Below are 15,403 nucleotides of genomic sequence, written 5' to 3'. Positions count from 1 at the left end.
TTTTGCATTCCTTTTCCAATGGGATGGTCTTGATCCCTGTCTCCTGTAAAATGTCATGAACCTCCTTCCATAAGATTCTTACCTGGCTTTAAAAAGACTCATATTTCATCCATGTAAGATTCATCTATATCTAAGGACACCCAGGTCCTTTCCTGGGATGACAGTAAGGCAAAATAATTTGAGCAGAAGTAAGGGTGGACCTACAAGATATAAGGGGCTTCCGGTTTGGACTTTCTACCATACAGTACTGGAGAACATCTTCAGTTTACTGAGTGCTTAGTGTGGCATTATGATAAGCAGCTTGCATTTATTATTTTTTTAATTCTCACAACCAACTTGTATTATCTTCATTTTACTTCATCAGGAAATTGATATTCAAAGAGATGAATGACTTACCCAAAGTCACAAACTTGGGGAGTACGAGATTTGGTATCCTACCCAAGACCTTCAGGATCAAAAGACTATGTTTTACATCTTCCATGAACGTGTATGCTAAAAATATATTCCTCAGTTATATTTATTTGCTCAGTTAACATTCACAGATTATTTGCCAAATGCAGATAAGTGTTCTAGATACTGATTTTTTTTTTTTTGAGATAAAGGGCTTCCTGCTGCATTTGGGTGATTTGTTATTAAATCTCCTAAAATAGGCAAGACCAGTGGTTGCCAAACATTTTATTGCACACTTCTGTTAGTAAAATAAAAAAGAAAATTAGTGGGCACTCCCTTCATACACATTCATTAAAAAAAAAATCATACACAGGTACCACTGGTATGAATTGTGTTCATTTTACGCATTATTAAAAATATAAAAATCTAAAATAAAAGGAAAATATAAACAGAAATTAATTTTTTAATTAAAGATTTAACACTTACTTTATGCACACAAATGGGTATTGCATGTCCCACCATTGAAGACTCTGAACCAGAATGTGAAGCTCATAATATTTCATACATTTCTCTTGAGGAATTCACGATCCAGTTGGTATATGCTCTGCACTACTTGATATAAAGGGAGCATTCAGGGTTACCTGGTAAAATCAACAAAGGCTTTATGAAACAGATGACATTTGCACTGAATGTTGGAGGATGGGTGAGAGTGATGGCAAGAGAAAGAGTCCAGTTCAGTCCAGTTCAGTTCAGTTGCTCAGTCGTGTCTGACTCTTTGCAACCCCATGAATCGCAGCACACCAGGCCTCCCTGTCCATCACCAACTCCCGGAGTTCACTCAGACTCACGTTCATCCAGTCAGTGATGCCCTCCAGTGCATGAGCAACCATGCATTTGGGAAGGCCTAGTGTATGGGAGGAGAATGAAAATGTTAGCATGTAATTAGAACCACGAGCGTGGGGAGAAATAAAGTAGTGAAGCAGTTTGGGGTCAGATAATGAAAAGTTATTTGTGTGATGCTATACTCTTGGAGGAGAAGGCAATGGCACCCCACTCCAGTAGTCTTGCCTAGAAAATCCCATGGACAGAAGAGCCTAGGAATCTGCAGTCCATGGGGTCACAAAGAGTCAGACACGACTGAGCGACTTCACTTTCACACATTGGGGAAGGAAATGGCAACCCACTCCAGTGTTCTTGCCTGGAGAATCCCAGGGACGGCGGAGCCTGGTGGGCTGCCGTCTATGGGATCGCACAGAGTCGGACACAACTGAAGCAACTTAGCAGCAGCAGCAGCATACTCTTGGACTTTATACCTTAGGTAACAGGGAAGCATTGAAAGTAAGTAGAAAGAGTTGGCAAACTATTACCCTGATCTGGGGGAAAAGATATAAAAGGCATAAACTGATGCAGTGGCAGTGGGATGGGAGGAGGAAATGGATCCAAGAACCGTAACTGAATTTGGACAGGAATGGCTTCCTTGTTGAACAGGTGTGGGTAAGAGGAAGAGGGAGAAGTTGAGGAGGAAACCTGGGTTTCTACTAGGATTGGAGTGGAGAGTGACTCCAGTGGTGACTTAAGGGAACTTGGGTCCACTTTTCAGCCGTACCGTAGACTGGAGAAGCACAGCCTCTGGAACCAGAAGAGGCCTAGGTTCAATCCCTGGGTCAGGACGCTCTGCTGGAGAGGGAAATGGCAACCCACTCCAGTATTCTTGCGTGGGAAATCCCATGGACAGAGGAGCCTGGCAGGCTATAGTCCATGGGGTCGCAGAGAGTCAGACAAGACTGAGCGACTAACACTACTACTGAAATCAGAGCAGCCAAGCTTAACTCACCAGTGAGGCACTGTCTGTCTTGTGGGAGCTAAAAAGCAATGTGCTCTGTCTCACTCCTCCACAGCTCTATCCGCCGGGGCTCCGCAGCAACGCGTCATTGGACAAAAATTGCCGTAAGCAACTGAGCTGCTGCTGCTGCTGCTGCTGCTGCTAAGTCGCTTCAGTCGTGTCCGACTCTGTGTGACCCCTTAGGCGGCAGCCCACCAGGCTCCCCTGTCCCTGGAATGCTCCAGGCAAGAACACTGGAGTGGGTTGCCATTTCCTTCTCCAATGCATGAAAGTGAAAAGTCAAAGCAAAGCCGCTCAGTCGTGTCCGACTCTTAGCAACCCCATGGACTGCAGCCTACCATGGGATTTTCCAGGCAAGAGTACTGGAGTGGGGTGCCATTGCCTTCTCCGAAGGAACTGAGCTAGTAGGCTCTAATATTTCAGTTGTGAGATATTTGTCCTGTGACTATTACAGTAAATCACTGTAAATCTGGTTAGCTTAAAACAACAGAAATTTATTTCTCACAGATCTAGAGGCCAGAAGTCCAAAATCAGTGTCACTAGGTCAAAATCAAGGTGTCAGCTGGGCCATGCTCCTTTGTTGGCTAGAGGGGAGAATCTCTTAGTTCTTCCAATTTTTGATGGCTGCTGGCATTCCTTGGTTTGTGGCAGCATCACTCTTATCTCTGAGGCCAGTATCTTCAAATCTGTCTTCATATACTTTTCTCCTCTGTATATCCACGTTAAATCTCCCTCTGCCTCCTCCTAATAGGGATACATGTAATTGCATTTAGGGCCCACCTGGATAAACCAGGATAAGCTCTCCATCTCAATATCCTTATTTTAATCAGATCTGAAAAGATTTTTTTTTTTCATATAAGGTAAAGTTTATAGGTTCCAAGGATTAGGACCTAATATATTTGGGTAGCTGTTGTTCAGCCTACTGCAGTACTTTACTTAGTATCTGTAGAGTTTTCAGATTTTATGTGATGCAAGCCAGAATGCCTTTCTTCCTGGATTTTTTTTCCCCATAGGAGAGAATGAATAAATTTGAGGAAAGCACAGGTTTTAAAATACTTTCAAGATCAAATGGGCACTACACATGTCAGATTCTTCTCCTTCTCTGTAATATCAAGCAGTTAGAAATTTGGCAATGTGTAGCCACAGATCATGAATAAATGGGAACTGTATGCTTAATCATTTCATTGATATTCAAAGTTGCCAGGTAACACTACTTGCATTTCCTCTGCTTTCAACAGAATAGATTTACTTAAAATAGTTTATTTCCCAAAGCGGGCAACTTCCATTATGTTTTTCTGGCACTGTATAATTGTAGAATGCACAAATACAAGATATTAGGACAGTGATACAATGTCTGTGATAGATAATGAAGAATGGCCTGCTAAGGTTCATTCCACTCTCCTATTAGAATGTCTTTATGTAAACTTGGGGGCTCTTCCTTGTGGCTCAGCTGGCAAAGAATCTGCCTGTAATGCGGGAGACGTGGGTTTGATCCCTGGGTTATCCAGTCCCATCACTTCATGGCAGATAGATGGGGAAACAATGGAAACAGAGACAGACTTTATTTTGTGGGGCTCTAAAGTCACTGCAGATGGTAACTGCAGCCTTGAAATTAAAAGACATTTGCTCCTTGGAAGAAAAGCTATGACCAATCTAGACAGCATATTAAAAATCAGAGACATTACTTTACCAACAAAGGTCCATCTAGTCAAAGCTATAGTTTTTCCAGTAGTCATGTATGGATGTGAGAGTTGGACTATAAAGAAAGCTGAGCACCGAAGAATTGATGCTTTTGAACTGTGGTATTGGAGAAGACTCTTGAAAGTCCCTTGGACTGCAAGGAGATCCAACCAGTCCATCCTAAAGGAAATCAGTCCTGAATATTCATTGGAAGGACTGATGCTGAAGCTGAAACTCCAATACTTTGGCCACCTGATGCGAAGAGCTGACTCATTGGAAAAGACCCTGATGCTGGGAAAGATTGAAGGTGGGAGGAAAAGGGGATGACAGAAGATGAGATGGTTGGATGGCATCACTGACTCAATGGACATGAGTTTGAGTAGGCTCTGGGGGTTGGTGATGGACAGGGAAGCCTGGTGTGCTGCAGTCCATGGGGTCACAAAGAGTCGGACATGACTGAGCAACTGAACTGAACTGAACTGATGTAAATATGAGACTGGAAAACTGAAAACTATGTTGACCAATTGCCTTTGCATCTGTAATCTGGATGCAAGTTAAAGTGAAAAGTGAAAGTGAAGTCGCTCAGTCATGCCCGACTCTTTGCAACCCCATGGACTATAGCCCACCAGGCTCCTCCATCCATGGAATTTTCTAGACAAGAGTACTAGAGTGGATTGCCATTTCCTTCTCCAGGGGATCTTCCTGACCCAGGGATCAAACCTGGGTCTCCCTCATTGCGGGCAGACGCTTTACCATCTGAGCCATAGGTTCTGTCTATTAGATGCAGTCATGACACATTTGGAAGGAAGAAGGTTGTGGGAAAAAACTTGTTTTTCTGTGTCATATATGTCATTCTCAGTACTTCACTTCTAATGCCAGATGTGTAGGATTTTTCATGCTGAGCAATTTTCCAATTTGCTATAGACACCAACTGGGTGTCAGAGTGGAACTCAGTTCTGACATTACCTGGAGATAGTATCAGATTGCACAGGTTAAAGGGCTTAGTCCTGCAAGACTGCACCCCACGTCCCCAGTTCAGATGCCAGTCATAAGTCCAGGTTATCACCTGTGCTTTTGACATAGCCTGCCACAAATAGGAGGTTCCCCAACCCCTCCATAGGTTTAATAATATGCTATAATGACTCAGGGAACTGAAAAAAATATTTTACTTGCTAGATTACTAGTTTATCATAAAGGTTTCAACGGAGGAACAGCCAGATGGAAGAGATGCATAGGGCAAGGTAAAGAGCTTTCCATAGTCAGGGGATGGCTGATCATTCCCTTGGCCTTTATCTTGAAGCTAACTGAAAGTCATGTCATTGATAAAAACTCAGGTGTGATTGAAAGGACCTTGTTATGAATAATAACAGTACTCCAAGTCCATCCATGTTGCTGTAAATGGCAAACTTTCTCTCTTATGACTGAGTAGTATTCCATGTTAATATACACACCACTTCTTCTTTGTCCATGCATCTGTTGATGGACACTAAATTTGCTTCCATATCTAAGCAATCATAAACAATGCTGCTATGAACATTGGGGTACATGTATCTTTTACTGTTAATATTTTTATGTTTTTCATATGTATACCCAGGAGTGAAATTTCTGGGTCATGTGGTAGTTCAAGTTTTAGTTTTTTGAGAAACCTCCACACGGTTTTCCACAAGGGATGCACCAATTTATATTTCCACCAACAGTGTAGGAGGACTTTTCCTTTCACCATATAATTTCCGAAATTTCTTCTTTGTTGTCTTTTTGATGACAGCCATTATGACAGGTGGTTTTGGTTTGCATTTCCCCGATGGTCAGGGATGTTAAGCACCTTCTCAGCACCTGGTAGCTGTCTGTATGTGTTCTTTGGAGAAAAGTCTATTTAAATTCTCTGCCAAATTTTTAAGCAGATCATTTGTTTTTTTAATATCGAGTTGTATGAGTTCTTTGTATATTTTGGATATCAACATCTTGTTGGATGTGTCATTTGCAAACATCTTCTCCCATTCAGTAAGTGGCCTTTTCAGGTTTTTTTGATAGTTTCTTTTCCTATGCAAAAGCTTTTTCATTTGATTAGTCCATTTTTAATTTTTGTTTTGTTTCCCTTTCCTGAGACATATTAAAAAAAAAAGTTCTGTGAGTGATGTCAGAAAATTTAACTGTTTACGTTATCTTCCAGAAGTTTCATGTTATCAGATCTTAAAATTAAATCTTTAATCTATTTTGAGTTTATCTTTGTTCATGAAAGAACATGTTCACATGTCCGACTTTGCAACTCTATGGGCTGTAGACTGTCAGGGATTTTCCAGGTAAGAATTCGGAAGTGAGTTGCCATTTCCTCCTTCAGGGGATCTTCCTGACCCAGGGGTCAAACCTGGGTCTCTTGCACTGGCAGATGATTTCTTGACCACTGAGCCACCCACCAGGGAAGCCCAATAGAATAGTCCAGTTTTATTCTTCTACGTATAGCTGTCCAATTCTCTTAAGACCCTTTATCAGAAAAGCTGTTTTCTCCCCTTTTTTCTCAATTGTATATCCCCATATAAGAGGGCTTCATTTCTGGGCCCTCTATTCTGTTCCATTGAGCTTTGTGTCTATTTTTATGCCTGTACCAGACTGTTCTGTCATCCCAGTACTGGTGCCACAGGCTGGTGGGAAGGCCTGGGCCCTGGGCCCCAGGCGCTAGTAAAGCTAAAGGGAACAGTCCAAATTGCCTAAACCAGTGTCCTCAGAGTAGATCAAGCTCCCCAGAATGACTGGCACCAGTGTTTATGTCTCCAGGACGAACTCCAATTGCCTCTGCCTCTTCGGGAGACTCTCCAAGATCAGCAAGTGGGTCTGACCCAGGCTCCTTTCAAATTACTGCTTCTGCCCTGGGTCCTGGAGTGTGTGAGATTTTGTGGGTGCCCTTTATGAGTGGGATCTCTATTTCCCACAGCTCTCTGCCCCTCTGGAAAGTAAGCCCTGCTGGCTTTCAAAGCCAAATATTCTGGGGGCTTATCTTTCTTGTACCAGACCCTTGGGCTGGAGACCTCAGTGCGGGACTCAGACCCCTTGCTCCTTGGGGAGAAGCTCTGCAACTCCCATTTGTAAGTTGCCTATTTGGGGTTTGCCTATTTGACTATGTCTCTGTACCTTCTACCATTGCGTTGTGGTTTCTCCTTTATATCTTTGGTTGTATAAGATTGAATTTTCTTAATAACAATTTTTTTAATACCATGATTATTTATTGGGATAGATTTAATTTGCATGAAGTTTTAGGTAAATTTCCTGAAATGGGTTAGTCGTAACTGTTCAGGCAGGTTTGGAGTTGATGTGGCTCAGGTATAAGAGTTAGACCATCTGAGTTCTATTTCTAAGTACCATGGCTTTGGGGTTGGAGTAGGTAGAGAGACAGGGAGCAGAAAGTTAACCTCTCCTTTCACTAAAGTGAAAATGAAAGTCTCTCAGTTATATCCGATTCCTTGCAGCCCCATGGACTATGCAGTTCATGGAATTCTCCAGGCCAGAATAGTGGAGTAGGTAGCCTTCTCCCTTCTCCAGGGGATCTTCCCAACCCAGGGATCAAACCCAGGTTTCCTGCAATTCAGGCAGATTCTTTACCAGCTAAGCCGCAAGGGAAGCCCAAGGATTGTGTAGTGTGTAGCCTTATCCCTTTTCTAGCGGATCTTCGCGACCCAAGAATCAAACTGGGGTCTCCTGCGTTTCAGGTGGATTCTTTACTAACTGTGCTATCAGGGAAGCCCTCCTTTCAGTAAACAGTATACATTGTATAGGTGTTTTTTCCTAAGCTGCACCCGGCTAGCAGTGGTCATGGCTGCATTGTTGAGGGGAAGGCAGGAGGTCAGTGTTGTCCTTGATGTCATCTGGCATGCATTGGAACAGTCATCCTATCTGGTCCTTAAATGAAGGTCCATGTGATTGCCTGCTGCTGCTGCTGCTGCCAAGTCGCTTCAGTCGTGTCTGACTCTGTGCGACCTCATAGACGGCAGCCCACCAGGCTCCCCCATCCCTGGGATTTTCCAGGCAAGAACACTGGAGTGGGTTGCCATAATTGCCTAGTTGTACCTAATTCCCATCCAAGGGCCCTCCATTTTTATCACTCTCTTTGTGCTTCTCTGAGGAGCCATGTAAATCATGCGGTCTGCGTTGGGGCATGGGGAAGCCTAAGGCATTGCCTCCAATGCCATCTGGGTAGGCATGCCGTGTAACAACTTTTCCTCCAAGGCTATGTCATTTCCATAGGCTCTGCCTAAACAATGGGAGCTTGTTTTCTTTCCTCCCAGAGACAACCAGCCCATATAGGGGTTTTGAATCCTTCCTAGAACTCAACCCAAGAGCTGGAGGGCAAGCTTCCTCTTTCTGGGACCCTTTAGATGCTCTGTTACGACTTCTGTGTTTCCATTGCAATAAAATGCAGAGTCTTCTTTTAGCCTGAGGACTCCTTTGTACTTTAGAGATTGGAGATTGACAGGGAGTAGAGTGAGGATGGGATATTTTTCTCTTATGTATCAGGTAGTTTCCCATTTATATTGTATCTGTCATGGTTCTTTGTTGGTCTCCAAACTGCCTAAGTTTTAAAATCCCAAATCTAAGAATTAAATCTTTTAACTTGTTGACACATTCTGTCCTTTAGTCCAGGAGGTGGAACATTCTGGTTGTCTGAATGTGGTGGTAGTTTGTGTGTGGGGAGGCAAATGGGAAATTAGAGAAGAAAATACTGAGGAGTGGGGGTATAAGAATATTTTAATATTTTAAAGTATTAAATAACGTTTTTTTCTTGTGTTCTTTTTGTTGATCCTAACTAAGGCCCTCAGAGGCTTATTTCCCCAGTTTGAATAATGTAGCAGCCCTTTTAAAGAGAAAGTCATTTGTGACTTCCCTGGTGGCCCAGCAGTTAAGACTCCATGCTTCCACTGCTGGGGGCACCAATTCACTCCCTGGTCAGGGAACTAAGATCTCACATGCCACTTGGTAGCTTAAAAGTAAACACAGAAATAGATAGGAAAAAGAAAATCATTTGGCACATCCCTGAGAATAAATCTGTGGAGCAGGTGCACTGAACTATCGTTGTGAAACTGTGCCTCTGGAGAAGGTTACTCAAGTGCTGGACAGGGGTTCTGACTCAATATCTATTTGGCGATGTTTTCCTGGAGCAGAGCCCTCTCTGTTTTCCTGAAAAGGATTTAAAGTCACAGTGCACATATAGGTAAAGACTTTGGGGATGCATTCTCTTTCATGAGAGCTAACTTGTGTTGCATGGGGCTAAGCATGGTTATTTCTTTGTCTCGCTTCCAGTTGCTTTGACACGAATTTGAAGGGAAATGTGATCATTTCCTGCTCGGTGATCATTGTCTTCCTCTCTTTTTGACTGCCCTTAATTCTTTCTTTGGGATCTATCACTTCCAGAAATCCGGAGAATTACAGAAAGTCTGGAAGTGTTTTCTTATTTGAAAAAAGTTTGGCTGTGTCTCTTCTTTTTTTTTTTTTTTTTAATTATTTTTCCCTTTTTTTCTTGAGTTATATTCTATATGCAATGAAATACACAAATATTAAGTGAACAGTTGGAAGAATTTTTGCTTACTTATATATCCACATGCAGTCACTACTGAGATCAAAATAGAAACAGTTCCATGATTCTGGGGGTTTCCTAAGGCCCCTTCCTAGTCAATACTTTCTCCCCGCAGGTAGCCACCACTGTGATTCCTACGAGCTCTTTGGTGGAGTCTTTGGCATTCTGTGGGCGTTCTCTCCTGACAGCTGGTGAAGGAAGCTCATCTACATTGTTCATTTGGCCCATGGAAAGAGTGAGTCTGTTGGTATTGTGGAAGAACCCCAGCTCTTTTGTTCTGTCACTCAGTATTCCTCTGCTGCTGCTTTTTGTTGGACAAGCTTTTCCCTCTGGATTGGAGAAGTTTGAAATTCAAGTGCTTAGGGAATAGGGGCAATGTAGGTCATTTGGTTTGCTTTGGACTCAGGTCTTAGGCTGCCCTTGGCTAGGGAAATGATGTCTTTCAAATACTGCATCCACATTCATCAATAAGAAGGATGTTTTTACAATTTTCCCTAGTCTACCTTCTTCTCCTCCATGACACTGTCTCTGAGGTGGCCTACAACTGGTAACAATGATGCGGTTTTGGGTTGTAGCTAAGGTCTGAAATATCCACTTCAGCTCAAGAAATGCAACTGGTGGTGGGTAGTTGCTGAGATTTAAGTGTTAAGGCTTACATTTTGCTTTAGACATTTCCATAAAGTTTTCTAAGTTCTAAGCTCAGTCGCTCAGTCCTGTCTGACTCTTGTGACCCCATGAATCCCAGCACGCCAGGCCTCCCTGTCCATCACCAACTCCCGGAGTTCACTCAGACTCACATCCATCCAGTCAGTGATGCCATCCAGCCATCTCATCCTCGGTCGTCCCTTTCTCCTCCTGCCCCCAATCCCTCCCAGAATCAAAGTCTTTTCCAATGAGTCAACTCTTCTCATGAGGTGGCCAAAGTACTGGAGTTTCAGAAGGGCTGGTTCTGTGAATATTTGTAAGATTGGGACTCATGAGACCATTGAGGTTGAAGTGATCCAGTTCTGCAGGTGCTAATGTTGGTGCTACCCCAACGTGACCCACTAAAGAAAAATACAACAGTTGGTGCAAGTTGTTGAGGAAGGAATAAGACTCAACCCAGGCGTGGAGTGTGAACTCTCCTGTTGGGTCAGAGAAAAATAAGAATTTGGGGAGGAGAAGCATTGATTCCCTCTTCTGGGACTTAAAATTGAAGGAGAGATCTACCTAGAGGGACATTAATTTATTTATTTTTGGAACAAGGATGGACTTGTTAGTTGGAGGAGCTTCATTATCTTAAATTTATAAGGTGGTGGCCAGGTTCAAGGATTTCACACATTTGGATTTACAGTTTCATGTGATCCATGTTGTGCATCCATCCATATTGGCTGGAAAGGTTAGCACAGCTTAATTTGATTGTTCTAAGGAGGCAGCATGAGTTTCGTCTGTTGTGGTGTTGTAGGTTAGTTTCCCAATAGTCTGTATGTATACGGACACAGTAGTCTGTGTGTATAGGTGTGTATTTGGGTCAGAAGACTTTACTTTCTGCAAGTGCAGAGTTTAATCAGGGGAATAGAGAAGGTACAAATACTGGAATGGGGAGAACTTCGTTCTGTGGTCTTCCTCCCTAATTCTCTCCAGGAAAGAGCTACAATTGTATTTTTAAAAATCCTTAATGTTTTGTTGTTGTGTGTCTGTTTATTTTTTCTCTGTAGGTAAAATGCTGGTGCTCATATGAATAGAGATAGGAATACATGAGGATGGGAAGGGCAGACAGTGGCTCACTGACTGGGGCATGTTTTCCATGGTCAGAATTGTACTTACACCTCTGCCTTTGGCCTGCTTTTATTTTTTCCCCCTGGGCCACTTCAGATATTCTCATTCAGTGTCTTAGAACTCTGAGCGGTTCTTTTTTGCTGAAATCCCTTCCTTTTCCCCTGCAAGACCCTGGTATTTTCATCTTCTTTCCATCCACTAGAAACTTGTTGGGTTCTCATGTCTACTGACTGTGCCCTCTTGTTCTCTTTTGTTGTCTGCCATCTTGAACCAAAGGCTGTCAGACATAATTTGGGATATACACAGACAGCTGTAAATAGTGTGCCTTTAAGACTGAATTCTTTGGCGCTCAGCTTTCTTCACAGTCCAACTCTCACATCCATACATGACTACTGGTAAAACCATAGCCTTGACTAAGCGGACCTTTGTGGGCAGAGTCATGTCTCTGCTTTTCAATGTGCTATCTAGGTTGGTCATAACTTTCCTTCCAAGGAGCAAGTGTCTTTTATTTTCATGGCTGCAATCACTATCTGCAGTGATTTTAGAGCCCAAAACAATAAAATCAGCCACTGTTTCCACTGTTTCCCCATCTATTCCCCATGAAGTGATGAGACCAGATGCCATGATCTTAGTTTTCTGAATGTTAAGCTTTAAGCCAACTTTTTCACTCCCCTCTTTCACTTTCATCAAGAGGCGTTTTAGTTCCTCTTCACTTTCTGCCGTAAGGGTGGTGTCATCTGCATATCTGAGGTTATTGATATTTCTCCCGGCAATCTTGATTCCAGCTTGTGCTTCTTCCAGCCCAGTGTTTCTCATGATGTACTCTGCATGTAAGTTAAATAAGCAGAGTGACAATATACAGCCTTGACGCACTCCTTTTCCTATTTGGAACCAGTCTGTTGTTCCATGGCCAGTTCTAAGTGTTGCTTCCTGACCTGCATACAGATTTCTCAAGAGGCAGGTCAGGTGGTCTGTATTCCCATCTCTTTCAGAATTTTCCATAGTTTGTGGTGATCCACATAGTCAAAGGCTTTGACATAGCCAATAAAGCAGAAATAGATGTTTTCTGGAACTCTCTTGCTTTTCCCATGATCCAGCAGATGTTGGCAATTTGATCTCTGGTTCCTCTGCCTTTTCTAAAACCATCTTGGACATCAGGAAGTTCATGGTTCACGTATTGCTGAAGCCTGTCTTGGAGAATTTTGAGCATTACTTTACTAGCGTGTGAGATGAGTGCAATTGTGTGGCAGTTTGAGCATTCTTTGGCATTGCCTTTCTTTGGGATTGGAATGAAAACTGACCTTTTCCAGTCCTGTGGCCACTGCTGAGTTTTCCAAATTTGCTGGCATATTGAGTGCAGCACTTTCACAGCATCATCTTCCAGGATTTGAAATAGCTCAACCGGAATTCCATCACCTCCACTAACTTTGTTCGTAGTAATGCTTTCTAAGGCCCACTTGACTTCACATTCCAGGATGTCTGGCTCTAGGTAAGTGATCACATTTTCGTGATTATCTGGGTCATGCAGATCTTTTTTGTACAGTTCTTCTGTGTATTCTTGCCACCTCTTCTTAATATCTTCTGCTTCTGTTAGGTCCATACCATTTCTGTCCTTTATTGAGCCCATCTTTGCATGAAATGTTCCCTTGGTATCTCTAATTTTCTTGAAGAGATCTCTGCTGCTGCTGCTGCTAAGTCACTTCAGTCGTGTCCAACTCTGTGTGACCCCATAGATGGCAGCCCACCAGGCTCCCCCATCCCTGGGATTCTCCAGGCAAGAACACTGGAGTGGGTTGCCATTTCCTTCTCCAATGCATGAAAGTGAAAAGTGAAAGTGAAGTCACTCAGTCATGTCCGACTCTTTGGGACCCCATGGACCACAGCCTACCAGGCTCCTCCGTCCTTGGGATTTTCCAGGCTAGAGTACTGGAGTGGGCTGCCATCGCCTTCTCTGGAAGAGATCTCTAGTCTTTCCCATTCTGTTGTTTTCCCCTACTTCTTTGCATTGTGAAGAAAGCTGAGGGCCGAAGAATTAATGCTTTTGAACTGTGGTGTTGGAGAAGACTCTTAAGACTCCCTTGGACTGCAAGGAGATCCAACCAGTCCATTCCAAAGGAGATCAGTCCTGGGTGTTCTTTGGAAGGAATGATGCTAAAGCTGAAACTGCAGTACTTTGGCCACCTCATGAGAAGAGTTGACTCATTGGAAAAGACTCTGATGCTGGGAGGGATTGAGGGCAGGAGGAGAAGGGGACGACAGAGGATGAGATGGCTGGATGACATCACAGACTCGATGGACGTCAGTGTGAGTGAACCCCAGGAGTTGGTGATGAACACGGAGGCCTGGCATGCTGCGATTCATGGGGTCGCAGAGAGTCAGACACGACTGAACGACTGAACTGAACTGAACTGAAGACTGAATTGGGCTTCCCTGGCGGCTCAGCAGTAAAGAATATGCCCTCCAGTGCAGGAGATATGGGTTCAATCCCTGGGTTGGGAGGATCCCCTAGAGAAGGAAATGGCAACCCACTCCAGTATTCTTGCCTGGAAAATCCTATGGACAGAGGAGCCTGGTGGGCTATAGTCCATGGGGTCTCAAAGAATTGGAGACAACTTAGCAACTAACCAACCCACTCTTGCCTGGAGAATCCCATGGACGGAGGAGCCTGGTAGGCCACAGTCCATGGGGTCGCAAAGAGTCAGACAGGACTGAGCGACTTCACTCAATAGCAACTAACCAACAACAAGATTGAATTAACAGCCCATTCTAGGTTATTTCAGATGCTTCTAGAATAAGAAAGCAGAAATATTCACAAGGTACTAATGGACAGAACTCCCTGTCATATCTAGGAGCATTGACAATTTCCTGACAAAGGAATATATTCCAATATTTCCCTCCTGCTAATTGACCACTGAAGTGCTACTGAGCCTGTTAACAGGCTAAAAACCAAACTGCTGGTGAATGTTGTTGGCTTAGGAGAAGATTACTGTTCCTTCACAAATTATTCCATCTGTGGCCAATTTCTCTTTTTTCCTTAATATAAAAGTGTCCCCTTCCTTTATTTACTTAGTTTTGGTTATGGTAATACTCACAGCCATATGTCCTGCCTCCCTTACAGGTATAGATGTCATTGGATACAGTTCTAGCAAATGAGATACAAGCAGAAGTGATGAGAGGGCGGGATTCTTGGAAAGCTCTTTAAAAGGAGACTGATACTACTGACAGAATCCTTCTTTGCCTTCTCTTCCTCCTGACTGAAGGGACTGTCAAGATTCCAGGAGCTCAGAGTATACTCTAGAAGGGGCTCTGGACCCAGTCCCTTGTCCCTTTATACATGTGGAAGGATGAATTCAAAGGAGAGCTTAAGTTGGTAGGACTTCTTTGTCTGGGCAGGAGTGCCAATTTAGCTCACTTTCTGGTTTTACTTTCTGTGCATAGATAGGTATTTCCTGCTTAATTCCAGTAATTCATTTCTGAAAATCAGACTTTATGGTATGAATACAAGAACATTCACAGGAAATGTGTTTCACATTATTTTAAATTATAAAAATTATATAATGCTGCATATTAATCCCAAACTCTGAGCCAACTTTTTGAAATGTAAACACATCCAAATACTATGTATAATAAATAAACTGTCTATAAGAATGGAAAATGTTTAAAATATCATTTCCCAGTCACCAAAAAAAAATTAATATGGATGTTAATTTATTTGCTTTGTCTGTAGTTAATACAACCTCTCTTGGTGCCAGCAAGAATTATACATCCACTTAACTGACCCTTGGGGTTCTTTTCATATGATTCTTTCATTCTGTCAGTTTGGAAAATAATTGAGGCTTTTTATGTGTATTGTTTTGTTTAAAATATTGTATTGAGTTTTAAAGGCATACATACACATTTTGCCTATGTAAATATTATTTCTCAAAATGTTGTGCTAAGAGATATGTACCATCATGAGGTATGGATGTTAAAGACCAAGAGATGTCCCACCAGGAAAAGATGACTTGTCTGCCTTTCTTTCAGGGATTTCTCTGCTAGTATGTGGATCTTTGTGAGTAAAATTTAAAGACTCAGAATTTCATGTTCTTACTAGCCATCCTTTCACCTTTTCCCATTTCTATACCATTATCACATCAAGACAAGTTTCTTTGTGTGATTAAGTAAAAGGG

This window comes from Ovis aries, chromosome 6, assembly GCF_016772045.2.
Source record: "Ovis aries strain OAR_USU_Benz2616 breed Rambouillet chromosome 6, ARS-UI_Ramb_v3.0, whole genome shotgun sequence".
NCBI lineage: Eukaryota > Metazoa > Chordata > Mammalia > Artiodactyla > Bovidae > Ovis > Ovis aries.
This window is presented reverse-complemented; position numbering follows the sequence as displayed.